The 20,599-nt window shown below is 41.8% G+C and overlaps 1 long non-coding RNA gene across 1 annotated transcript; it reads left to right on the top strand.

Annotated features, from left to right (window-relative positions):
• Positions 1 to 651: 651 nt before the first annotated feature.
• Positions 652 to 13,180, top strand: LOC123485426. Its single transcript, XR_006659004.1, has 3 exons — positions 652 to 692; positions 12,455 to 12,531; positions 12,994 to 13,180. It is a non-coding gene; the product is annotated as an uncharacterized LOC123485426 (long non-coding RNA).
• Positions 13,181 to 20,599: the final 7,419 nt, after the last annotated feature.

Raw genomic sequence — 20,599 nt, 5'->3', positions numbered from 1 at the left:
AATATGGTCCAATTCACTCACCTATCAATATCACGCATTGTCACCCCTACTGCCCCTGATCTGGCAGACTCACTAAACACAAATACTGCGTTTGTAAATGACGTTTGAGTGTTGGAGTGTGTCCCTGGCCGTCCGTGAATATTATTATTTTTGAGTGAAAAAATACAGTGAAGATAAGGTTATTAAGGAAAATAGCTCATAGTGCTGCCTAAAACAAACTGTAACCTTGTCCTAAATAGTTTTTGAGTCATTTATTCATTTCTGCAGTTGCTTTGTGTCATTTTTGTGCACTTGTCTAATGTGAATGAATATTGTTTTGTCATTGTTTAGCTACCTGATCTGTTGAAATTAGGTAATTGAACAAGAATAAATATAATATCTTTTTGAGGATAAAGAAAGTTCCAGAACTGTCAAGACTGTTGTCTGTTTCTCTTTATTACTACAGGCCGACTAGGATTAAGTCTGAGGCCTGTAACATCAACAGTGAGGACAAACCCAACCTGTCTCTCTCCTTCCACACTGAGTCCAAACCTACAGTCACTGGGTCCTGATTGACAGTCGAGTCCAGTTTGCACCGCAGGTACCAGAGATGGCATCAGTGAAGCTTCAAGACTGCAGTCAAACACTGGAGCTGAATGTCAACATTAAAGATGAAGAAGAGGAGGAGAAGATTGGGAAATCTGTTTCTCATGGTAAGAGCAGGTTCATTCCAACTTTCCACTGTGCATGAAAAGTTGCAGTAGAACTGTTTCATCATGAACTGTTTCAATGAGAAGGTAGATGTTATTTCATGCTACTGAGACTTGCATGGATGACACCAGTATAGTCTGTTTTGGAATGGGTGGCCAGTAATAAACTGGCCCTGAACATCTAAAACTAAGAGCACTGTATTTGGTAAAAAATCATTTCCTAAATTCTAGACCTCAGCTGAATCTGGTAATGAATGGTGTGGTTGTTGAACAAGTTGAGGAGAGTAAATTACTTGGCATTACCTTTGATTGTAAACTGTCATGGTCAAAACATATACAGTGGGGAAACAAGTATTTAGTCAGCCACCAATTGTGCAAGTTCTCCCCCTTAAAAAGATGAGAGGCCTGTCATTTTCATCATAGGTACACGTCAACTATGACAGACAAATTGAGAAAAAAATCTCCAGAAAATCACATTGTAGGATTTTAAATGAATTTATTTGCAAATTATGGTGGAAAATAAGTATTTGGTCACCTACAAACAAGCAAGTTTCTGGCTCTCACAGACCTGTAACTTCTTCTTTAAGAGGCTCCTCTGTCCTCCACTCGTTACCTGTATTAATGGCACCTGTTTGAACTTGTTATCAGTATAAAAGACACCTGTCCACAACCTCAAACAGTCACACTCCAAACTCCACTATGGCCAAGACCAAAGAGCTGTCAAAGGACACCAGAAACAAAATTGTAGACCTGCACCAGGCTGGGAAGACTGAATCTGCAATAGGTAAGCAGCTTGGTTTGAAGAAATCAACTGTGGGAGCAATTATTAGGAAATGGAAGACATACAAGACCTCTGATAATCTCCCTCGATCTGGGGCTCCACGCATGATCTCACACCGTGGGGTCAAAAAAGCAGAACTTAATATTTGGTACAGAAACCTTTGTTTGCAATTACAGAGATCATAAGTTTCCTGTAGGTCTTGACCAGGTTTTCACACACTGCAGCAGGGATTTTGGCCCACTCCTCCATACAGACCTTCTCCAGATCCTTCAGGTTTTCGTGGTTGTTGCTGGGCAATACGGACTTTCAGCTCCCTCCAAAGGTTTTCTATTGGGTTCAGGTCTGGAGACTGGCTAGGCCACTCCAGGACCTTGAGATGCTTCTTACGGAGCCACTCCTTAGTTGTCCTGGCTGTGTGTTTCGGTCGTTGTCATGCAGGAAGACCCAGCCACGACCCATCTTCAATGCTCTTACTGAGGGAAGGAGGTTGTTGGCCAAGATCTCGCGATACATGGCCCCATCCATCCTCCCCTCAATACGGTGCAGTCGTCCTGTCCCCTTTGCAGAAAAGCATCCCCAAAGAATGATGTTTTCACCTCCATGCTTCACGGTTGGGATGGTGTTCTTGGGGTTGTATTCATTCCTTCTTCTTCCTCCAAACACGGCGAGTGGAGTTTAGACCAAAAGCTCTATTTTTGTCTCATCAGACCACATTACCTTCTCCCATTCCTCTTCTGGATCATCCAGATAGTCATTGGCAAACTTCAGACAGGCCTGGACATGCGCTGGCTTGAGCAGGGGGACCTTGCGTGCGCTGCAGGATTTTAATCCATGACGGCGTAGTGTGTTACTGATGGTTTTCTTTGAGACTGTGGTCCCAGCTCTCTTCAGGTCATTGACCAGGTCCTGCCGTGTAGTTCTGGGCTGATCCCTCACCTTCCTCATGATCATTGATGCCCCACAAGGTGAGATCTTGCATGGAGCCCCAGACTGAGGGTGATTGACCATCATCTTGAACTTCTTCCATTTTCTAATAATTGCGCCAACAGTTGTTGCCTTCTCACCAAGCTGCTTGCCTATTGTCCTGTAGCCCATCCCAGCCTTGTGCAGGTCTACAATTTTATCCCTGATGTCCTTACACAGCTCTCTGGTCTTGGCCATTGTGGAGAGGTTGTAGTCTGTTTGATTGAGTGTGTGGACAGGTGTCTTTTATACAGGTAACGAGTTCAAACAGGTGCAGTTAATACAGGTAATGAGTGGAGAACAGGAGGGCTTCTTAAAGAAAAACTAACAGGTCTGTGAGAGCCGAATTCTTACAGGTTGGTAGGTGATCAAATACCTATGTCATGCAATAAAATGCAAATTAATTACTTAAAAATCATACAATGTGATTTTCTGGATTTTTGTTTTAGATTCCGTCTCTCACAGTTGAAGTGTACCTATGATAAAAATTACAGACCTCTACATGCTTTGTAAGTAGGAAAACCTGCAAAATCGGCAGTGTATCAAATACTTGTTCTCCCCACTGTATATATGTATGTGAAAAAAATGGGGGATTGGAAGTGATGCAGACAATTAGATTGATGGAAGTTACAATCTATCTGCAATATTAAAGCTGATCTACCCCCCCTAAAATAAAAATGGTATAAAAATAAATAAATAAAAATACCTATTTAAGCTGCAGCTGGCCCAGAACAGAGCGGCATGTCTTGCTCTTCATTGTCAGCAGAGGGCCAATGCATGCCAAATTGTTTGCATAGTCAACTTACACACAGCTCTGACACACACACTTACCCCACCAGACATGCCACCAGGGGTCTTTTCACAGTCCCCAAATCCAGAACAAATTCAAGAAAGTGTACAGTATTATATAGAGCCGCTATTGCATGGAACTCCGTTCCATCTCATATTGCTCAAATAAACAGCAAACCTGCTTTCAAAAACAGATAAAGCAACACCTCACGGCATAACGCCTCTTCCCTATTAGACCTAGATAGTTTTTGTATGGATTGACATGTAGGCTATGTGTGCCTTTTAAAATGTGTTTATGTAGTTCTGTCCTCGAGCTGTTCTTGTCTATTATTTTGATGTATTATGTCATTTTTGTGTGGACCCCAGGAAGAGTAGCTGATGCTTTTGCAACAGCTTATCAGGATCCTAATAAAATACCAAAGAACCAAAATACACAAATACCAGCATGTGTTTTATTAACTGGGCTATCTGGAGTGCTCAGAGAGTAGACTAAAGAAGGGACGTAGACAAACTGCCAGTAATTAGAACTTCTATGAAATGAGTCTGTGTAGTTACTAGGCTTGGGTGGTATACTGGATACCAGGGAATTTGGAAAAAGCCACTGGATGGGTTTTCAGTACTGTTGAAACTGTTTCTTTGAAGTTTTTTTTAATTCATTTGAATATTTGTAGCTACTTTTTAAGTAAATACCTGCAGTCAACTTGTGCAATACGTTATGAGTTAAAGAACATTACGTCACATTATTATGTAGCTTACGGTAGTCCCCAGTCAACGAGAAGAGACCGGAGCCTTGTGAGTCACTCTCTGTCGTGCAGCATGCGCCAGGTGATCTAATTACAGTATGGAATTCACAACTAAATGTTTGCCAGCTAGATATCTTAACTATTAAGTTAACAGTCTACAATGTGCTAAATGCTCTGCATTTGTCCATTAGGTTTGCTAATTTAGTAGTTAGTTAGCTATATAGCTAAGTGGATAGCTTCTTCCAAAATCAAGCATTCGCTTGGTAACAACCGAGAATCCCCTCCTGGATCAAGAGCCTTGCTAACAGCAGAGAATTCCCTCCTGGATCAAGAGCCTTGCTGGATAATATTAGTTTTGTGTGGGCAGCAAACTGTGAGAAACGTTTGAGTTACTTGTATAGTTGAGGTCAGAAACTGTACAAAATGTTCGCAATGCACTCGTTAGCATTTAGTTAGCGTTCTCTATGATGTTTCCTTAGTACTAGTTAGCATTTTGTTAGTATTCTGCTTAGTGACGTTTTGGGGCTTTGAATATTAGTACTATTTAAATAAAGACCTGTAGTCAACTTGTGCACTAGGTAATAGATAAAGCACATCTCGTTCATAATTTTGCCCGTTAGATAATGTTTCATTATGAACCTTTTTCATTATGAAGCATTCTGTTAGGTTCTGAACAAACTAAAACGGACATCTAGGAAAGCTCAAACTAAGTTTATTCACCCACAGGGTCAAACAGCTGCAAAGACTAAGCATGATTACACAAGCACATATATGTTTATAACCTTCTACTAGACGGGGTCAATACATCTCTGTTGCTAGTCAGGAACTTAATTGGTTCTTCTCACTGGTGTAGTCCTGGCCCTGCTTGATGCTAGAACCTTCGTGGGCGTGAAAGTGTATGCGTGTGAGATAGGACTGTAGTAGGAGGGTCGTTGTGGTGGGCCCCTCTGGCCCCCCTCCCAGAGGTTTCTACTCACTTCATCTGTTGACATGACCTCGAGCCGGATTCCTTGCTCCTCCCTAGTTCCGCAACTGGCCTGCCTTATCAGGAACTGAAACTAGACTGTTGCCCTTTGCCTCCCTCCTTAGGAACAGAAGATGAATTCTGCACTTCCCCTTGTCTCCCTCAGTAACTTTCCATGCACCAAGTTCCTATCCACCCTTCATTGACCCCAACATATACAGTGCCTTCGGAAAGTATTCAGACCCCTTGACTTTTTCCATATTTTGTTGTGTTTTGTTGTTTTTTTGCCCTCGTCAATCTACACTACCCCATAATGACAAAGCAAAAACAGGTTTTTAGACATTTTAGTTAAATTATAAAAAATTTAAAATGGATTCAGTACTTTGTTGAAGCATCTTTGGCAGCGATTATAGAGTATTTTTGGTATGACGCTACATGCTTGACACATCTGTATTTGGAGAGTTTCTCCCATTCTTGTCTGCAGATCCTCTCAAGCTCTGTCAGGTTGGATGGGGAGCGCTGCTGCACAGCTATTTTCAGGTTTCTCCAGAGATGTTCGATCGGGTTCAAGTCCGGGCTCTGGCTGGGCTGCTCAAGAACATTGAGACTTGTCTCAAGCCACTCCTGCGTTGTCTTGGCTGTGTGCTTAGGGTCGTTGTCCTGTTGGAAGGTGAACCTTCGTCCCAGTCTGAGGTCCTGAGCACTCGGGAACAGGTTTTCATCAAGGATGTCTCTCTGTACTTTGCTCAGCTCATCTTTGCCTTGATCCTGACTAGTCTCCCAGTCCCTGACGGCTGAAAACATCCCGACAGCATGATGCTGCCATCACCATGCTTCACCGTAGGGATGGTGCCAGGTTTCCTCCAGACATGGCGCTTGGCATTCAGGCCAAAGAGTTCAATCTTGGTTTCATCAAACCAGAGAATCTTGTTTCTCATGGTCTGAGAGTCTTTAGGTGCCTTTTGGCAAACTCCAAGCGGGCTGTCATGTGCCTTTTACTGAAGATTGGCTTCCACCTGGCCACTCTACCATAAAGGCTTGATTGCTGGAGTACTGCAGAGATGGTTGACCTTCTGGAAGGTTCTCCCATCTCCAGAGGAACTCTAGAGCTCTGTTAGTGACCATCGTGTTCTTGGTCACCTCCCTGACCGAGGCCCTTCTCCCCCGATTGCTCAGTTTGGCCGGGCGGCCGCTCTAGGAAGAGTCTTGGGGGTTCCAAACTTCTTCCATTTAAGAATGATGGGAGGCCACTGTGTTCTTGGGGACCTTCAATGCTGCAGACATGTTTTGGTACCCTTGCCCAGATCTGTGCCATGACACATTCCTGTCTTGGGGCTCTACAGACAACTCCTTCGACCTCATGGCTTGGTTTTTACTCTGACATGCTCTGTCAACTGTGGGACCTTATATAAACAGGTGTGTGCCTTACCAAATCATGTCCAATCAATTGAATTTACCAAGGATTGGCTCCAATCAAGTTGTAGAAACATCTCAAGGATGATGAATGGAAACAGGTTGCACCTGGGCTCAATTTAGAGTCTCATAGCAAATGTTCTGAATACTTATGTAAATAGGGTAGTTCTGTTTTTTTAAACATTTTCAAAAAAAACTGTTTTCCTTTGTCATTAAGGGGTATTGTGTGTAGATTGCTGAGTATTATTTCGTTTTTAATCCATTTTAGAATAAGGCTGCAACGTAACAAAATGTGGAAAAAGTCAAGGGGGTCTGAATACTTTCCCGAATGCACTTGTTAGCAGTTGATGTTATTCTTCAATAACACAGACCCCCAAAGCAAATCAGGGGAAGAAAAATATATTTATTCAAAAGAGAACCAATCATTGTTATGCTGGAAAGTAGATTGTAGATGTTTATTCTTCCCTGTCCTCAGTGTTTTTCTCCACCGAACAAAGAGACAGGATGTAGTTTATACCCAAGCCTTGCCTGTGGTTGACCAATTAGAATTCCTTGCAATAAAATTGGGCTAATAGCCAAATACCAAGTATCCCATTTCAGGCTCAATGTATAGACCATTTGGACCAATGTGAACTTGCCACATGTAGCTATGAGTCCCGGACTGGAACCCCTACATAGATACTAAACAGATGTTGAACTGAAAAACAACTGTTTCCATTGATCGTTAATTCCCTGTGTTGTATGTTTATCTTGGAATACTCTTACACACTGTATATAGGCTACTGTATCAATCATTCATTTGTTTATGTCATCACACAGCATGCAAGTCATTGAAATGCAATCAAGCATTTTTGGTTTTAAAATAACAAAGCAACCCTTGATTCATTAGCGTAAACAATAAATAAACCGTTCCATTTCGGAAATTGCATTCACGAATCAATGCAACTGTTTTTAGTCTTTGCTGTAATAAAGGCTTAACAATAAAACGTTCCAACAGACTCTCTGGTACGCTTATCATTTATTTACTATTTAGTGTGCTTCAACCTGTCAGACAAGCTCAGTGCATATGGTGGATTTGATTACCTGGATGTGCGTATATTCTTCAGCTTTTGTATTTGATTTGATTAAAACACACCATTCACCCTCTGAATGGCACACATACACAATCCATGTCTCAATTGTCTCAAGGCTTAAAAGTCCTTCATTAATCTGTCTCCTCCCCTTCATTGACACTGATCTGAAGTGGATTTAACAAGTGCCATCCATGAGGGATCATAGCTCTCACCTGGTCATTCTATGTCATGGAAAGAGTTCATAATGTTTTGTACACTCAGTGCATATCACACCAATTGACTTTTTTTTATGCTGTTCACAGGTGACACTGAGACATCCTCTACATCCAGAGAGCAACAGCTGGAAGATCGCAGAGCTAAGAGGTCTCACCACTGCCCACATTGTGAGGAGATTTTCCCAATTCTATCAAAGCTAAAAATACACACAGGAGAGAATCTGTATTCCTGCACTGACTGTGGGAAGAGCTTCACAACATCACAGGCTCTGATAGTTCATCAGAGAGTGCACACAGGAGAGAAACCTTACTCCTGCTCTGACTGTGGGACGAGTTTCTCTCAACTGGGCCACTTAAAAATACATGAACGTATACACACAGGAGAGAAGCCTTACTTCTGCTCTGACTGTGTGAAATGCTTCACAACATCATATCAGCTAAAAGTTCATCAGAGAAAACACACAGGAGAGAAGCCTTACTCCTGCTCTGAATGTGGGAAGAGTTTCTCTCAACTGGGCAACTTAAAAACACATGAACGTATACACACAGGAGAGAAGTCTTACTCCTGCTTTGCCTGTGGTAAGAGCTTCACAACAGCAGGGGCTCTGACAACTCATCAGAGAGTGCACACAGGAGAGCAGCCTTACTCCTGCTCTGACTGTGGAAAATGCTTCACAACATCAACTGAGCTAAAAATTCATCAGAGAACACACACAGGAGAGAAGCCTTACTCCTGCTCTGAATGTGGGAAGAGTTTCTCTCAACTGGGCCACTTAAAAACAACATGAACGTATACACACAGGAGAGAAGCCTTACTCCTGCTCTGACTGTGTGAAATGCTTCACAACATCAACTGAGCTAAAAAATGCATCAGAGAACACACACAGGAGAGAAGCCTTACTCCTGCTCTGAATGTGGGAAGAGTTTCCCTCAACTGGGCCGCTTAAAAAACATGAACGTATACATACAGGAGAAAAGCCTTACTCCTGCTCTGACTGTGTAAATTGCTTCACAACATCATATCAGCTAAAAGTTCATCAAAGAACACACACAGGAGAGAAGCCTTACCACTGATCTGACTGTAGAATTTTTTTTTAAACAACAGCTGAGCTAAAAGGTCATCAGAGAACACACACAGGAGAGAATCCTTACTTCGGTTCTTAATATGGCAAGAGTTTCTCCCGATTGGCAACGTAAAAACACACCAACGGTTACACACTGGAGATAATACTTATTACTGCACTGACTGTGAGACGAGATTCCACAGATTGGGCAATTTAAAAAGACACCAACGTATACATAAGAAGTGGTAGTGGATTGGATCAAATGAAGAAAGCATAGAACACTCTATTGTAATCCTACTGTTTCTCACTGTGAGAGAACTGTGCAGAGGAAAGGGAGTGTTGTAGAATGTTGGCATCTATTTATTTTACTGATCAGTGTTCACCTTGTCAGTTTTGCTGTACCAGGGTATGGAGGAAACCATGAGTACATGCGTCCATGCCGTGTGTCAGCATTGCAGGCTGGTGGTGGTGGTGTGGGGTGTGTTTTCATGGCACACATTGGGCCCCTTGATAGAAGTGGAGCAACATTTGAATGCCACAGGATATCTAAACATCATTGCCAATCAGGTGCTTCCCTTCATGGCAATAGTTATCCATTTGCAAATATATTTTTTTCAGCAGGATTATGCCCCATGCCACAAGGCTTGTCCAGGATTGGTTCCACGAACATGACAGTGAATTCAGCTTTCTGCAGTGGCCTTCCGAGGCACCAGATCTCCATCCAATTGTGCATCGGATGGAACAAGCTATTCGGAGTAGAGATCCACTCCCAGCCAACCTGACACAACTGTGGGAAACATTACAGTCAACATGGGCCATCATCCCTGTGGAACGCTCTACAAACCTTGGAGAGTCCATGCCTCGACGAATTGAGGCTATTCTGAGGACAAAGGGGGATGCAACTCAATATTAGGAAGGTGTTCCTAATGTTTTGTACACTCAGTGCCTTTGGAAAGTATTCAGACTCCTCGACTTCTTCCACATTTTGTTAGGTTACAGCCTTATTATATTATTGATGAAATAAAATATTTTCCTCATCAATCTACACACAACAGCCCTTTTTAGAATTTTTAGCAAATGTATTAAAAATAAAAACCTGAAATACCTTATTTACATAAGTATTCAGACCCTTTGCTATGAGACTTGAAATTAAGCTCCGGTGCATCCTGTTTCCATTAAGGAAACATCCTTGTGATGTTTCAACAACTTGATTGGAGTCCACTTGTGTTAAATTCAATTGATTGGACATGATTTGGAAAGGCACACACCTGTCTATATAAGGTCCCACAGTTGACAGTGCATGTCAGAGCATGGTGGTGGCAGCATCATGCTGTAGGGATGTTTTTCAGTGGCAGTGACTGGGAGACAAGTCAGGATCAAGGGAAAGATAAAGCGGAGCAAAGTTCATAGAGATCCCTGATGAAAACCTGCTCCAGAGTGCTCAGGACCTCAGACTGGGGCTAAGGTTCACCTTCCAACAGGACAACGACCCTAAGCACACAGCCAAGACAACACAGGAGTGGTCCAGCAGAGCCCGGACTTGAACCCGATCGAACATCTCTGGAGAGACCAGAAAATAGCTGTGCAGCGACGCTCCCCATCCAACTTGACAGAGCTTGAGAGGATCTGCAGAGAAGAATGGGAGAAACTCCCCAAATACAGGTGTGTCAAGCTTGTAGCGTCGTACCCAAGAAGACTCAAGGCTGTAATCGCTGCCAAAGGCGCTTCAACAAAGTACTGAGTAAAGGGTCTGAATACTTATGTAAATGTGATATTTAAAGTTTTTTTTCTTTCTATTTGCAAAAAATACTGTTTTTTTCGTTGTCATTATGTGGTATTGTGTGTAGATTGATGAGGGAAAAAACGATGTAATCAATTTTAGAATAAGGCTGTAACGTAACAAAATGTGGAAAAAGTCAAGGGATTTGAATACTTTAGGAATGCACTGTATATCAGATAAAGATGGTGTGATGATCAGTTTTCAGCATTAGTTTGGGTGGATTATTTTATATTACTAAACAACTTTTGTTTAATGATAAACAGGCCATGAATCGACTACTTGTGTTCATTAAATTGTCTTTTAAAACTAGATTCATTATTTTAGTCATTGTTTAAGAATTTATTTGGATAACTGTATAGAAGTTAATTGATCTGGCGGCAGGTAGCCTAGCGGTTAAGAGTGTTGGGTCAGTAACTGAAAGGTCGCTGGTTTGAATCCCGAGCCAACTAGGTGAAAAATCTGTCGTTGTGCCCTTGATCAAGGCAATTAACCCTAATTGGTCCTGTAAGTTGCTCTGGATAAGAGCATCTGCTAAATGACAAAAATGTAATGAAAAATAATGTTTTGTACATTAATTTGTTCTGGGCAACATCTTCTTGTGTATAATTAAATGAAACAAACTGTTTTAAATATAATAGTTAGTGTCTATATATGAACCAAATTTGATCCCATTTACATTCTCCCAAACAAATGGCCTATACTGTATATACAAGACACAACATGACCTCTTTGTTTACCCTGGCCAGAGGGACAGGGCCATAGTAGGCTAGACTATTTAGCTGATGCTGTTAGTAGGACAACAAAGAGACAGCATTGGCACTCCAATGGGAAGGACAGCTCTTACAAAAATGCACCATGGTAGAAAAATGAACAACAACATTCCATGGTACTATGATGTGTTTTGGGTCACTACCAAGGCAGGAAAATACTATGGCACTGGTGCAAATACCATGGCATTTTCCTGCCACTGTAGTGACCCAATAAACATGATAGTACCGTGGTATCTTTTTCATTGTAATACCATGTCAGGGAAATACCCTGGTAGTTGCACCAGTACCATGGTATTTTCCTGACATGGTACTGAACAAAAACACAGATGTTTGTAAAAAATGATACGAGGCCAAGAAAGATGGAGAGAAGAAACTGCCAGATGTGTCATAATAGGACCATTTGATATGGAACATTGGATACATTCAGCAGGGTGGGAAAAACACAGTCAAACACGTTTTAAATGGATTGGCGGAAGGGCTGTGGTCACCATTCATGTAATACATTAAATATATACATCAGACGGTATTGGGGAGCTATTTCATAGGGTGTTCACAGGTACATTATTTTCCCATTTCAATCTTATACCAACCAGATGTAATTTACAATATAGGGGGGTTTGTAACTAGGTTTGGCCTCCAGTCAATGTGTTGCTGAGCTTGTAGCTAGTCTGCGGGCCAGAACATAATTAGCCTATTAACAAATAGCCTATAGCTGCCCAATTCGTAGTCCTACACAGTGTAGCTACACTACACATTTAACACGTGGTTAGTGGGCTAATCAATTCAATGACCATAACATAATAATGTCCATCTGATTACAGTGGTCAAATCACCAATGTCTATATTAATAGTCCAACTGTTTTATTCAAATATATTTATCATATTTCTCCAATATCAAACCAATGGGAGGTCACGGGTGAGGGCTTGGGGGTCAGAGAGAGTGGGCTAGTATGTTAGACCATTCCATTGGTCCTTATGTGAAATCTCCACCAATCTGGGGCACTGAGCCATGCAAAACGAACTGACCCAGTAAGAGGGGACATTACAGACATGAAGATAGAACTCCCCCAACACTCCTCACATTGAGTTGCTGCATCTGATTTAAAGGCCCCCTTATAGTCCTCAATAATCAACAATGTAATACTTATTACAGGTTAACTCTCTTGCTTTATTTCAAGCACACTCAGTACTTCTATCCATCCCTCTCCAGGTGCTAGAGACAGAACATTCCAAGGACCTCCAGAGCCTTCTGACCAATTACCTGCCATCTCTCCAGAGCACAGAGAAGTAGGCTCCATTTGTCTACATTTACATTTTAGTCATTTAGCAGACGCTCTTATCCAGAGCGACTTACAGGAGCAATTAGGGTTAAGTGCCTTGCTTAAGGGCACATCGACAGATTTTTCACCTAGTCGGCTCGGGGATTAGAACCAGCGACCTTTCGGTTACTGGCACAACGCTCTTACCCACTAAGCTACCTGCCGATAATAGTATACTGTCTGTGTGATATAGCAGATAATCAAGGTCTTCACTAGTGCTGTCTGTGTGATATAGCAGATAATCAAGGTCTTCACTAGTGCTGTCTGTGTGATATAGCAGATAATCAAGGTCTTCACTAGTGCTGTCTGTGTGATATAGCAGATAATTCAGGGTCCCTGGTTGGGTTTATTGTACTTCAGAACTCATGCTCTCTCCCTCTAAAAGTCTCTCAGACTTGAATAAAAATGTGTTCTTCCCCCTGTCCCCAAGTGAGTCTGCTTGGCCATGGAACTCCAGAGCAGCATATCAAAAAACATGCCACCCTGATGCCAGCAGGCCGTTCCCTGAGGAAGGATGCAACGGTCAAGGCTTTCAATGGTCACATTTGGGGGATGACTAAATGCAAAATAACTTTTTCATAGCATATTGGTCTTCACATTTTTACTATGGTAACTTAAACAACATGCAGACTTTATCAATCAAGACATAGCTTATAGCTTATGATTCAAAAGTTCCGAAATCATGTCTCATGTCCAGGGTGAATAACACTTTTATTCATGTATATCAGACATGACATGCGTCAACTAAAATATACACTGAATGTACAAAACATTAGGAACACCTGCTCTTTCCATGACAGACTGACCAGGTGAATGATATGATGTCTTATTGATGTTACCTGTTAAATCCACTTTAAATCCGTGTAGATGAAGGGGAAGAGACAGGTTAAATAAGGATTTTTAAATAAGGATTTTTAAGCCTTGAGACAATTGAGACATGGGTTGTGTATGTGTGCCATTCAGAGGGTGAACGGGCAAGAAAATATTGAAGTGCCTTTGAACGTGGTATGGCCTTTAATGTAAAAACAGTGTGTTTTAGTAAATTATTCTGTGACATATTCATATAAATATAGTTTTATCTAAAAATCATACTTTTAAAATGTTACACTATTTTTATTTTTGTATGAAATTCACTGAGGGGGATGGTCCTCCCCTTCCTCCTCTAAGGAGTTTCCACTGATTGCAGGGAATACTGACTGGAGATGTTCCGCCCTCCAAGGCCCCTGAGCCTGTGTAGGGATGTGATCTGGATTGGACTGTGACTTTTTATGTATTTTTATTTTGTGTAATGTGGGTTTTCCCCCTTTTCCGCAATGGACATTTATTTTTTATCCAGTTTACTAACCGAACAGTAGAGGTAGTTAGTCCACCAGTCCAATAGATGTCGTTGTTGCACTGTGGTAGTGGGGGAACAGGAAGTTCCGGGTTGTCGCGATCCATTGTTCAGAATAAAGAATGCGCCAGACCTGTGTTGTCAAGACGACAACTTTGTGTCCGTTTCTATTTATTACTACAGGTATGTAATAGCACGTTTAAACTTTCTAATATCGAAAGAACATGTCATAACATGCTAGTTAACAAATACGTCAAGGTATTCTCCCATTTGGTAAAGTTATTATGTGTTCTTTTTGTGTCAAACCGAGTGAGTGAAAGAACGTGATAAAAACTATTTTACAAGTCACATAGCTAGAGATTTGCGATTGGTCTGAGTGAATGTACATAATTTCGTCAATGTAACTTAATAAAGGATCAATTTGAGATTTCTTTGTTCGTTTTACATGTTATTGGTTTTGTGTAAAAATGTATAATCTTACGAGCTGTTAAAATGGCGTCGTCCATTCTGATGTTCGTTTAATGTCCACGTAGAAGATAATGGCCCCTATCAGATATTTATGTAGTTGGTGCAGTATATTATTTTACTGTAGTAAATATACATTGGGTGGTCGGGGTTGTCCGAGCCCTGAATGCCGATTGGCTGAAAGCAGTGGTATATCAGACGTGCACCACAGGAATGAGAAAAACAATATTTGTACTGTTCTACATATGTTGATAACCAGTTTTTATAATAGCAATAAGGCGACTCAGGCATTGCATCGTGCCTAAAAGCCCTTAGCAGTGGTATATTGGCCATATAACACACCTCCTTGGGCCTTATTACATGAATATTCATGAGTTCTAACTTGGAAAAGCATTTATTAGCTTACAATTGTACAATTTATGCTCCCCTCATATAACCACGAAGACGGCCGGAAAGGAAGTTGTACTATACGTTTTATTTGATTTGGAAAACCTCAAACCCAACTTTTAGAACAATATTAGAGTATTATAAAAATTTATGAGTTTGTAATTTGTGAATGTTTTCTGGGGATGCTCTAAGTTACTATTATATGTGTTTCAAGCATTGAGAAATAGCTGCTATATGCCCTTTAACAGACTTCAGTGCAGTAGCTCTCTAAATACCTTCTCCGTATGTAGAGTTTTCAGACATTACATTTGTCCACATTTGGCTATGTGTAAATTACAATTCCGATGCTGTCTTTTAACATTGAGAAATGTCAATAATCATCGCTTTCACAACCGTATGCTAATATGCCCCTTATCTTTCATGTCAGCCAGAACTAATCTTTAAAATAAAGATACACTTATTACTGTAGCAGTTTTACACAGATCCATACACTGTGTGTGCCTCCAGCTGACAAACTACACTTCCTCCCCAGTTACCTTACACACAGGTGTTGGGAGCACGCTAGATAGCTAATTAGCACAGGGCCTATGGCTTCCGTCTGTCTCCCGTGAACAAGTGCTGTAACATGGAGAAAGGACCATGTGGGAACACTAACCCTATAAAGGTGTGTAGTAATTTAACCTTTTTGTGTTTTGAAAATTATATTTAGCTGATATGAAAGTTTCAAAACGTACACTTAAGCGATGCGTGTTAATGTTGAGGCTCTTAACAAAACTCCCCCAGTCAGAAGATACTATCATCAAGAGGCACTAAAGCAGTTAGCGTCTATGAATGGGGGAGCAGTGCAGGTGCATTAGAGAGAGACAATTTCACGGTTGTTCTACTGTTTTGAAGTTGAATGTAATGTTTATCAGTTTTCTACATGTGTAGCAATATTCAGAGGCGTTCAGTTGTTTCTATCTTTATCTATAGTCGTTACTATGTTGTGAACGGGAAATACAATTGGCAGTGGTGTAAAGTAACTAAGTAGTCCTGTGTGGCTCAGTTAGTTAGAGCATGGCGCTTGCAACGCCAGGGTTGTGGGTTCGATTCCCACTGGGGACCAGTATGAAAAATGTATGCACTCACTACTGTAAGTCACTCTGGATAAGAGCTTCTGCTAAATGACTGAAATGTAAAAGTAAAAAGGCTTTGAAGTACTACTGAAGTCGTTTTGGGGATTTGTATTTACTATTTATATTTATGACAACTTTTACTCCAGTACATTCCTAAAGAAAAGTTGTACTTTTTACTCCCATACATTTTCCCTGACACCCAGAAGTACTCGTTACATTTATAATGCTCAGGCAGGACAGCTATGGTCCAATTCACTCACCTATCAATATCACGCATTGTCACCCCTACTGCCCCTGATCTGGCGGACTCACTAAACACAAATACTGCGTTTGTAAATGACGTTTGAGTGTTGGAGTGTGTCCCTGGCTGTCCGTGAATATTATTATTTTTGAGTGAAAAAATACAGTGAAGATAAGGTTATTAAGGAAAATAGCTCATAGTGCTGCTTAAAACAAACTGTAACCTTGTCCTAAATAGTTTTTGAGTCATTTATTCATTTCTGCAGTTGCTTTGTGTAATTTTTGTGCACTTGTCTATTGTGAATGAATGTTGTTTTGTCATTGTTTAGCTACCTGATCTGTTGAAATTAGGTAATTGAACAAGAAGAAATATAATATCTTTTTTGAGGATAAAGAAAGTTCCAGAACTGTCAAAACTGTTGTCTGTTTTCTTTATCACTACAGGCCGACTAGGTTTAAGTCTGAGGCCTGTAACATTGAGGACAAACCCAGCCTGCCTCTCTCCCTTCCACACTGAGTCCAAACCTACAGTCACTGGGTCCTGATTGACAGTCGAGTCCAGTTTGCACCGCAGGTACCAGAGATGGCATCAGTGAAGCTGGAAGACTGCAGTCAAACACTGGAGCTGAATGTCAACATTAAAGATGAAGAAAGGGAGGAGAAGATTGGGAAATCTGTTTCTCATGGTAAGAGCAGGTTCATTCCAACTTTCCACTGTGCATGAAAAGTTGCAGTAGAACTGTTTCATGATTAACTGTTTCAATGGGAAGGTAGATGTTATTTCATGCTACTGAGACTTGCATGGATGACACCAGTATAGTCTGTTTTGGAATGGGTGGCCAGTAATAAACTGGCCCTGAACATCTAAAACTAAGAGCACTGTATTTGGTACAAATCATTTCCTAAGTTCTAGACCTCAGCTGAATCTGGTAATGAATGGTGTGGTTGTTGAACAAGTTGAGGAGACTAAATTACTTGGCATTACCTTAGATTGTAAACTGTCATGGTCAAAACATATAGATTCAATGGTTATAAAGATGGGGAGAGGTCTGTCCATAATCCCCCATTTTTGACACCACACTCTAAAAAGCAAGTTCTACAGGTTCTAGATTTGTCTTATCTTGATTATTGTCCAGTCGTGTGGTTGAGTGCTATAAGGAAAGATCTAGTTAAGTTGATAAGTATGTAGGTTATTGTCACGAGAATTGTTATCGCAATGGTTAAAGTCAAACACTTCTTAAATCTTTGAATAATTCCCGAGGTGTAAATCTCTAGTTTAAATAAATTAAACAATGACCCAATTCTGCAATGGTCAGCCTTTATTCATTGAGAGCGCTCTGCCTTCTCAAGTTCAGAGTCCATCTTTTATACACACACATCAGAGTAAAAGCCCCACCCCGCTTTAGGCGGGCTGTATTTTTCCACTGTACACATATACAGTGGGGAGAACAAGTATTTGATACACTGCCGATTTTGCAGGTTTTCCTACCTACAAAGCATGTAGAGGTCTGTAATTTTTATCATAGGTACACTTCAACTGTGAGAGACGGAATCTAAAACAGAAATCCAGAAAATCACATTGTATGATTTTTAAGTAATTAATTTGTGTTTTATTGCATGACATAAGTATTTGATCACCTACCAACCAGTAAGAATTCCGGCTCTCACAGACCTGTTAGTTTTTCTTTAAGAAACCCTCCTGTTCTCCACTCATTACCTGTATTAACTGCACCTGTTTGAACTCGTTACCTGTATAAAAGACACCTGTCCACACACTCAATCAAACAGACTCCAACCTCTCCCACAATGGCCAAGACCAGAGAGCTGTGTAAGGACATCAGGGATAAAATTGTAGACCTGCACAAGGCTGGGATGGGCTACAGGACAATAGGCAAGCAGCCTGGTGAGAAGGCAACAACTGTTGGCGCAATTATTAGAAAATGGAAGAAGTTCAAGATGACGGTCAATCACCCTCGGTCTGGGGCTCTATGCAAGTTCTCACCTCATGGGGCATCAATGTTCATGAGGAAGGTGAGGGATCAGCCCAGAACTACACGGCAGGACCTGTTCAATGACCTGAAGGGAGCCGGGACCACAGTCTCAAAGAAAACCATTAGTAACACACTACGCTGTCATGGATTAAAATCCTGCAGCGCACGCAAGGTCCTCCTGCTCAAGCCAGCGCATGTCCAGGCCCATCTGAAGTTTGCCAATGACCATCTGGATGATCCAGAGGAGGAATGGGAGAAGGTCATGTGGTCTGTTGAGACAAAAATATAGCTTTTTGGTCTAAACTCCACTCGCCGTGTTTGGAAGAAGAAGAAGGATGAGTACAACCCCAAGAACACCATCCCAACCGTGAAGCATGGAGGTGGAAACATCATTCTTTGGGGATGCTTTTCTGCAAAGGGGGACAAGACGACTGCTCCGTATTGAGGGGGAGGATGGATGGGGCCATGTATCGCGAGACCTTGGCCAACAACCTCCTTCCCTCAGTAAGAGCATTGAAGATGGGTCGTGGCTGGGTCTTCCAGCATGACAACGACCCGAAACACACAGCCAGGGCAACTAAGGAGTGGCTCCGTAAGAAGCATCTCAAGTTCCTGGAGTGGCCTAGCCAGTCTCCAGACCTGAACCCAATAGAAAATCTTTGGAGGGGAGCTGAAGGTCTGTATTGCCAGCGACAGCCCCGAAACCTGAAGGATCTGGAGAAGGTCTGTATGGAGGAGTGGGCCAAAATCCCTGCTGCAGTGTGTGCAAACCTGGTCAAGACCTACGGGAAACGTATGATCTCTGTAATTGCAAACAAAGGTTTCTGTACCAAATATTAAGTTCTGCTTTTCTGATGTATCAAATACTTATGTCATGCAATAAAATGCAACTGAATTACTTAAAAATCATACAATGTGATTTTCTGGATTTTTGTTTTAGATTCCGTCTCTCACAGTTGAAGTGTACCTATGATAAAAATTACAGACCTCTACATGCTTTGTAAGTAGGAAAACCTGCAAAATCAGCAGTGTATCAAATACTTGTTCTCCCCACTGTATTTATAACCTCCTACTAGCCGGGGTCACCTCCTTACACATCTAGACAGCCAATACATCTCTGTTGCTAGTCAGGAACTTAATTGGTTCTTCTCACTGGTGTAGTCATGGCCCTGCCTGATGCTAGAACCTTCGTGGACGTGAAAGTGTATGTGTGTGAGATAGGACTGTAGTAGGAGGGTCGTTGTGGTGGGCCCCTCTGGGCCCCCTCCCAGAGGTTTCTACTCACTTCATCTGTTGACATGACCTCGAGCCGAATTCCTTGCTCCTCCCTAGTTCCGCAACTGGCCTGCCTTATCAGGAACTGAAACTAGACTGTTGCCCTTTGCCTCCCTCCTTAGCAACAGAAGATGAATTCTGCACTTCCCCTTGTCTCCCTCAGTAACTTTCCATACACCAAGTGCCTATCCATCCTTCATTGACCCCAACATATACAGTGCCTTCAGAAAGTAGTCAGACCCCTTGACCTTTTCCATATTTTGTTGTGTTACAGCAATATTCTAAAATCGATTGAATTGTTTTTCCCCCCTCATCAATCTACACACAATACCCCATAATGACAAAGCAAAAGCAGGTTTTCAGACATTTTTGCTAAATTATTAAAAATAAAAAATGGATTCAGACCCTTTACTCAGTACTTTGTTGAAGAACCTTTGGCAGTGATTACAGCATTGAGTCTTCTTGGGTATGACGCTTCAACCTTGGCACATCTGTATTTGGAGAGTTTCTCCCATTCTTCTCTGCAGATCCTCTCAAGCTCTGTCCGGTTGGATGGAGAGCACTGCTGCACAGCTATTTTCAGGGTTCTCCAGAGATGTTGGATCGGGTTGAAGTCTGGCTCTGGTTGGCCCACTCAAGGACATTCAGAGACTTGTCCCGAAGCCACTCCTGCGTTGTATTGGCTGTGTGCTTTGGGTCGTTGTCCTGTTGGAAGGTGAACCTTCATCCCAGTCTGAGGTCCTGAGCACTCAGGAGCAGGCTTTCATCAAGTACCTCTCTCTGTACTTTGCTCAGTTCATCTTTGCCTCAATCCTGACTAGTCTCCCAGTCCCTGACACTGATAAACATCCCCACAGCATGATGCTGCCACCACCATGCTTCACCATAAGGATGGTGCCAGGTTTCCTCCAGACGGGGCGCTTGGCATTCAGGCCAAATAGTTCAATCTTGGTTTCATCCGACCAGAGAATGTTTTTTCTCATGGTCTGAGAGTTTTTAGGTGCCTTTTGGCAAACTCCAACCAGGCAGTCATGTGCCTTTTACTGAAGAGTGGCTTCCGTCTGGTCACTACCATACAGGCCTGATTGCTGGAGTGCTGCAGAGATTGTTGTCCTTCTGGAAGGTTATCCCATTTCCAGAGGAACTCTAGAGCTCTGTCAGTGACCATCGTGTTCTTGGTGTCCTCCCTGACCAAGGCCCTTCTCCCACGATTGCTCAGTTTGGCCGGGC

Source organism: Coregonus clupeaformis, unplaced genomic scaffold (assembly GCF_020615455.1).
Source record: "Coregonus clupeaformis isolate EN_2021a unplaced genomic scaffold, ASM2061545v1 scaf0685, whole genome shotgun sequence".
NCBI lineage: Eukaryota > Metazoa > Chordata > Actinopteri > Salmoniformes > Salmonidae > Coregonus > Coregonus clupeaformis.
This window is presented reverse-complemented; position numbering and strand designations above follow the sequence as displayed.